Genomic DNA, 7,706 nt, shown 5'->3' with positions numbered 1-7,706 from the left:
GATGGGGATAGATAGATAGATAGAGGGGGTGGATGGGAGATAGATAGATAGATAGATAGATAGATAAGAGGGGGTGTACGGGGATAGATAGATAGATAGATAGATAGATAGATAGATAGATAGATAGATAGAGGGGGTGTACGGGGATAGATAGACGGGGTGGATGGAGATAGGAAGATAGAGGGTTGGATGGGGGATAGATAGATAGATAGATAGAGGTGCATGTGGAGATAGATAGATGGGGTGGATGGGGATGGATGGATAGATAGATAGATAGATAGATAGATAGATAGATAGATAGATAGATAGAGGGGGTGGATGGGGATGGATAGATAGATAGATAGAGGGGGTGGATGGGGATGGATTAGATAGATAGATAGATAGATAGATAGATAGATAGAGGGGGTGGATGGGGATAGATAGATAGATAGATAGAGGGATGTACAGGGATAGATAGATGGGGTGGATGGGAATGAATGGGGGGGATGGATGGCAGGGGGCATATGGGGGGTTGATGGAGGAGGTGGATGGGGATGGATGGTGGGATGGATGCAGGGGGAGGTATGGGGGTAGATAGAGGGGGTGAAGGGGATGGATAGATGGATGGTGGGTGGATGGGGATGAAGGGGGGGTGAATGCAGGGGGCATATGGGGGTGGATGGGGGATGCATAGGTGGGTGGATGGGGATGAAGGGGGAGATGGATGTAAGGGGCGTATGGGGTTAGATAGAGGGGGTGGCTGGGGATGGATGGTGGGTGCATGGGGATGAAGGGGAGGATGGATGCAGGGGATGTATGGGGGTCGATGGAGGAGGTGGATGGAGATGAATGGGGGGGATGGATGGAGGAGTGGATGGAGATGAATGGGGGGGATGGATACAGGGGGCGTTGGGGGTCAATGGGGAGGTGGATGGGGATAGATGGATGGGGATGATGGGGGGTGGATGCAGGGTGCATGGGGGGTAGGTAGAGGGGGGTGTATCTGCTTCCCCAGCCCGGGGGGAAGGCCCAGAGAGGTCAGACTGGGACAGCAGCACACCACGGATGGACCTGGCCTCATTCCACTCTGCACCCCAGCTGCGACGCCTGTCCAGCACCATCCGCTGCCCGCTGCAGGTCTGAGCGTTCAGCTCCAGTCGGTAAGTTCTGATTTATAGTAATCCAGGCTGTGTATATGCCCATGAGTCTATCCACCCACCGGTCCCTCTACCCCTCCCATCCATCCATCCACCCCTCCATCCATCCACCCACCGGTCCCCACCCACCCTCCTATCCATCCATCCATCCATCCATCCATCCACCCCGCCCTGTCCCCATCCACCTCCTGCACCCATCCATCCAGCCACCCACCCGCTCCCTCTACCCCTCCCTCCCTCCATCCATCCACCCACCGTTCCTTCCATCCCTGCATCCATACATCCATCCAGCCAGCCCCTCTCTCCAGCCATGCATCCATCCCCATACACACCTCTCCCTCCATCCATTCCTCCATCCATTCATCACCCTCTTCATCCATCCATCCACCCCTCTCCAGCCATCACCTCTCAGCCATCCATCCCCATACACGCCCCTCTATCCATGCATCCACTCCTCCCTCCACCCCTCCATCCATCCACCCCCCCCACCCACTCATCACAGATTTGTCTATCCATCTAGTCATCGTTACCCATTGTTGACCATCTGTGCAGCTAACGGCCTCCAATCCATAAAGCCCCCTGGATTTTCTTTGCCTTTGAAATAGGTTTACATCTAATCAAATCAAACTTTTGCTAATCCCTCTGACTCATCTCCCTCTCTGGTCTATCCGGTCAGATAAACCAATCTGTCTACCCCAATCCCTACTAAACCCTCAACTCTATTTTTATCCATTTCCCTCTAATCTCTGATTTAATCTCACCCTTCGGTCCCTTTCCATCTCTCTAATCCAGTGGAACCTCAACTGGCCAATCTCCATGGAGCCTGTGTAACTTCTCTGGGTACCACAAATCACTCCGATACTTTATGGAACCATCTATTTAGTCTGTGTCCCGATCATAATCTGTCTAAAATGTATGTCATCATCCGTCATATGTTGTGGTTATGGATTATAAACTGTGTAATCGACTATAATCTGTCGAATGTCTCTAGCATAATGCATCTGATAGACTATAATTAGAGAGACAAGGTAGATCAGGAATATCTTTCACTGGACCACCAAGGTCTTCTCTGGTCCCCAGAAAGATGGACTTTCACCAACGTTATGGTGAGGAAGAGCTCGGTGTAAACTCACAAGTTGTCTCTTTCACCAAGAGACGTCGGTCTCATAAAAGATATCCCACCTTGTGTCTCTCATCTCAATCCGGCACACCACCTCCACAAACAGATTCTCATCGAGGATTTTAGTCTCGCTAATCGATTATAATCTGCGTGAACTCAGTACACCAAAAACCACTCGAATCTGGTGTATTCTGTACTTTGACTACCTATTATAACTGCTGTAATCGCCCACAGCTAGGAGCCTGTGAGCTATGTGTTCTCATAGCTACGTATCGCCCCGTTGTTCATCTCCCGTGTCCAGACTGGAACCAGCGCTAAACGAAACTGTCTCATTTAAAATCGAGGAGGGGAAATGGAGGCACGCAGCACGCCGGCATAGCGGGAAAGGTGGGAATGGGGGGGAGAAGAGGCCATGTGGGCAGGCGGGTGGCGCCCCTCCAGACATTGAGTGGGATGGGAGGGGGACATCCAGGGAGTTTCGGGTGGGGTCCGGTTGAAGAGATAGAAGATTGGCCAACAGAAGCAACCAAGTGTGTGACCCAGCCCCCACGGTCACCTATCTTAATCTGACATTCTGGAGCGCTAGATAAAGGGAGGATGGGGGAGGGTAGCTCAGTGGGTTGAGCATTGGCCTGCTAAACCCAGGGTTGTGAGTTCAATCCTTGAGGGGGGCCATTTAGGGATCTGGTGCAAAAATCTGTTTGGGGATTAGTCCCCCTTTGAGCAGGGGGTTGGACTAGATACTCCTGAGGTCCCTTCCAATCCTGATATTCTATTACAAAGTCCCAGGCCAAGCCATGTTCATCCAGTGTCTGGCTGTGCATTGCAGCAAACATTTGGTTGGGCATTGAATCTAGTGGCCAATGTATTGCTTAGACCCATTCCCAGCAATTTTCAACTTTCTTATAGCCACGCACTTTTCTCCAGTCTCTACTGGGAGCTGTCTGGGCCGCTCTAGTAATCTGTCTTGAGGATATTTATCCACCTGTCGTCCCAGCCGTAACATCTCTCTATGTGTCAGTCCCCTTTACACTATCCATCCATCTACGTCCCCGTCCCCTCTGATCTCACCTTCCAGGCATATACACAGCAATTCAGCCCTCCATCCTCCCACCCCTCCATACCCATCCACAGCCTTCATCCCTCCATACCCATCCCTCCATACCCATCCACAGCCCTTCATCCCTCCATCCCCCATCCCTCCATCCACAGCCACTCATCCCTCCATCCCCCATCCCTCTATCCCCATCCACAGCCCTTCATTCCCTCCATCCCCCATTCCTCCATCCCCATCCACAGCCCTTCATCCCTCCATCCCCCATCCCCTCCATCCCCATCCACAGCCCTTCATCCCTCCATCCCCCCATCCCTTCATCCCCATCCACAGCCCTTCATCCCTCCATCCCCCATCCCTCCATCCCCATCCACAGCCCTTCAGCCCTCCATCCCCCATCCCTCCATCCCCATCCACAGCCCTTCATCCCTCCATCCCCCATCCCTCCATCCCCATCCACAGCCCTTCATCCCTCCATCCCCATCCCTCCATCCCCATCTACAGCCCTTCATCCCTCCATCCTCCCACCCCTCATCCCCATCCACAGCCCTTCATCCCTCCATCCTCCGACCCCTCCATCCCCATCCACAGCCCTTCATCCCTCCATCCCCCCACCCCTCCATTCCCATCCACAGCCCTTCATCCCTCCATCCTCCTACCCCTCCATCCCCATCCACAGCCCCTTCATCCCTCCATCCTCCATCCCTCCAACCCCATCCACAGCCATTCATCCTTCCATCCCCCGTCCCTTCCATCCCATCCACAGCCCTTCATCCCTCCATCCTCCCACCCCTCCATCCCCATCCACAGCCCTTCATCCCTCCATCCTCCTACCCCTCCATCCCCATCCACAGCCATTCATCCCCTCTATCCTCCCACCCCTCCATCCCTATCCACAGCCCTTCATCCCTCCACCCCCATCCCTCCATCCCCATCCACAGCCCTTCATCCCTCATCCCCCATCCCTTCATCCCCATCCACAGCCCTTCATCCCTCCATCCCTCCATCCCCATCCACTGCCATTCTGCCCACCGTACATTCAAACTCATCTATTTCTTTGATCTATTTCAATCTTGAAATCTGGTAATTTCGCCCTGACACATAATTGCCTCGAATCTCTTTTATCCAATTGATTTTAATTGGCATTAGTAAGGCTAATCTTGTTATCTCAGTCTGAACTAATTTAACTATTCATTGTTCTTCAGTTTCTATGGAACGATCCCTCCCTCCTTGTGCGATATCCATCCGTCCCACCCCCCTCTCCCTCTGCAACATCCCTCCCTGTGCGATATCCATCCGTCCATCCCCTCTCCTTGTGTGATATCCAGCCATCTATCCCCCTCTCCCACCACAACATCCATTCTCCCCTGTGCAATATCCATCCGTCCATCCCCCTCTCCCTCCACATCATCCATCCCTCCCTGTGTGATATCCATCCATCCACCCCCCTCTCCCGCCACATCATCCTCCCTCCCTGTGTGATATCCATCCATCCATCCCCCTCTGCCTTCACATCATCCCTCCGTCCCTGTGAGATATCCATCTGTCCATCCCCCTCTCCCTCCACATCATCCCTCCCTCCCTGTGCAATATCCATCCGTCCATCCCCCTCTCCCTCCACATCATCCCTACCTGTGCGATATCCATCCATCCATCCCCCTCTCCCTCTGCAACATCCCTCCCTGTGTGATATCCATCCATCCATCCCCCCTCTCCCTCCACAACATCCCTCCCTGTGTTATATCCATCCATTCATCCCCCTCTGCCTTCACATCATCCCTCCGTCCCTGTGCGATATCCATCTGTCCATGCCCTCTCCTTCCACATCATCCCTCCCTGTGTGATAGCCATCCGTTCATCCCCCTCTCCCGCCACATCATCCATCCCTCCTATGTGATATCCATCCGTCCATCCCCCTTTCCCTCCACAATAGTCATCCTCCCTGTGCGATATCCATCCGTCTATCCCCCTCTACCTCCACAACATCCCTCCCTACTTGTGCGATATCCTTCTGTCCATTCCCCTCTCCCTCCAAAACATCCCTCCCTCCCTGTGTGATATCCATCTGTCCATCCCCCTCTCCCTCCACATCATCCCTCCCTCCCTGTGCGATATCCATCCGTCCTTCCCCCTCTCCCTCCACATCATCCCTCCCTCCCTGTGCGATATCCATCCGTCCATCCCCCTCTCCCACCACAACTTCCATCCCTCCCTGTGTGATATCCATCTGTCCATCCCCCTCTTCCACCACAACATCCATCCCTCCCTGTATGATATCCATCCGTCCATCCCCTCTACCTCCACATCATCCATACCTGTGTGATATCCATCCATCCACCCCCTCTCCCTCCACATCATCCCTCCCTCCCTGTGCGATATCCATCTGTCCATTCCCGTCTCCCTCCACATCATCCCTCCCTGTGTGATATCCATCTGTCTATTCCCCTCTCCCACCATATCATCCATCTCTACCTGTGTGATATCCATCCATCCATCCCCCTCTCCCACCACAACTTCCATCCCTCCCTGTGTGATATCCATCCGTCCATCCCCCTCTCCCTCCACATCATCCCTCCCTGTGTGATATCCATCCATCCATCCCCCTCTCCCTCCACATCATCCCTCCCTCCCTGTGTGATATCCATCTGTCCATCCCCCTCTCCCACAACATCCCTCCCTCCCTGTGTGATATCCATCTGTCCATCCCCCTCTCCCACCACAACATCCATCCCTCCCTGTGTGATATCCATCCGTCCATCCCCCTCTCCCACCACAACTTCCATCCCTCCCTGTGTGATATCCATCCATCCATCCATCCCCCTCTCCCTCCACATCATCCCTCGCTGTGTGATATCCATCCGTCCATCCCCCTCTCCCTCCACATCATCCCTCCCTGTGTGATTTCCATCCGTCCATCCCCTCTCCCTCCACATCATCCTCCCTCCCTGTGCGATATCCATCTGTCCATCCCCCTCTCCATCCATAACATCCCTCCCTGTGTGATATCCATCCATCCATCCATCCCCCTCTGCCTTCACATCATCCATCCCTCCCTGTGTGATATCCATCCGTCCATCCCCCTCTCCCACCAAAACTTCCATCCTCCCTGTGTGATATCCATCTGTCCATCCCCCTCTCCATCCACAACATCCCTCCCTGTGTGATATCCATCCATCCATCCCCCTCTGCCTTCACATCATCCATCCCTCCCTGTGTGATATCCATCCATCCATCCCCCTCTCCATCCACAATATCCCTCCTTGTGTGATATCCATCCGTCCATCCCCCTCCCTCACATCATCCCTCCCTCCCTGTGCGATATCCATCCGTCCATCCCCCTCTCCCACCACAACTTCCATCCCTCCCTGTGTGATATCCATCCATCCATCCCCCTCTCCCTCCACATCATCCCTCCCTGTGTGATATCCATCCGTCCATCCCCCTCTCACTCCACATCATCCCTCCCTGTGTGATATCCATCCATCCATCCCCCTCTCCCTCCACATCATCCCTCCCTCCCTGTGCGATGTCCATCTGTCCATCCCCCTCTCCATCCACAACATCCCTCCCTGTGTGATATCCATCCATCCATCCCCCTCTGGCCTTCACATCATCCATCCCTCCCTGTGTGATATCCATCCGTCCCTCCCCCTCTCCCACCACAACTTCCATCCCTCCCTGTGTGATATCCATCTGTCCATCCCCCTCTCCCTCCACATCATCCCTCCCTGTGTAATATCCATCCATCCATCCCCCTCTGCCTTCACATCATCCATCCCTCCCTGTGTGATATCCATCCGTCCCTCCCCCTCTCCCACCACAACTTCCATCCCTCCCTGTGTGATATCCATCCGTCCATCCCCCTCTCCCTCCACATCATCCCTCCCTCCCTGTGTGATATCCATCTGTCCATCCCCCTCCTCCCACCACAACATCCCTCCCTCCCTGTGCGATATCCATCCGTCCATCCCCCTCTCCCTCCACATCATCCCTCCCTCCCTGTGTGATATCCATCCGTCCATCCCCCTCCCTCACATCATCCCTCCCTCCCTGTGCGATATCCATCCATCCATCCCCCTCTCTCTCCACATCATCCCTCCCTCCCTGTGCGATATCCATCCATCCATCCCCCTCTTCCACCACAACATCCATCCCTCCCTGTGTGATATCCATCCGTCCATCCCCCTCTTCCACCACAACATCCATCCCTCCCTGTGCGATATCCATCCGTCCATCCCCCTCTACCTCCACCTCATCCATACCTGTGCGATATCCATCCGTCCATCCCCCCTCTCCTCCACATCATCCCTCCCTCCCTGTGCGATATCCATCCGTCCATCCCCCTCTCCCTCCACATCATCCCTCCCTCCCTGTGCGATATCCATCCGTCCATCCC

The sequence above is a fragment of the Chrysemys picta genome, chromosome 13 (assembly GCF_011386835.1).
Source record: "Chrysemys picta bellii isolate R12L10 chromosome 13, ASM1138683v2, whole genome shotgun sequence".
Taxonomy (NCBI): domain Eukaryota; kingdom Metazoa; phylum Chordata; order Testudines; family Emydidae; genus Chrysemys; species Chrysemys picta.
Note: the sequence above shows the minus strand (reverse complement) of the source record.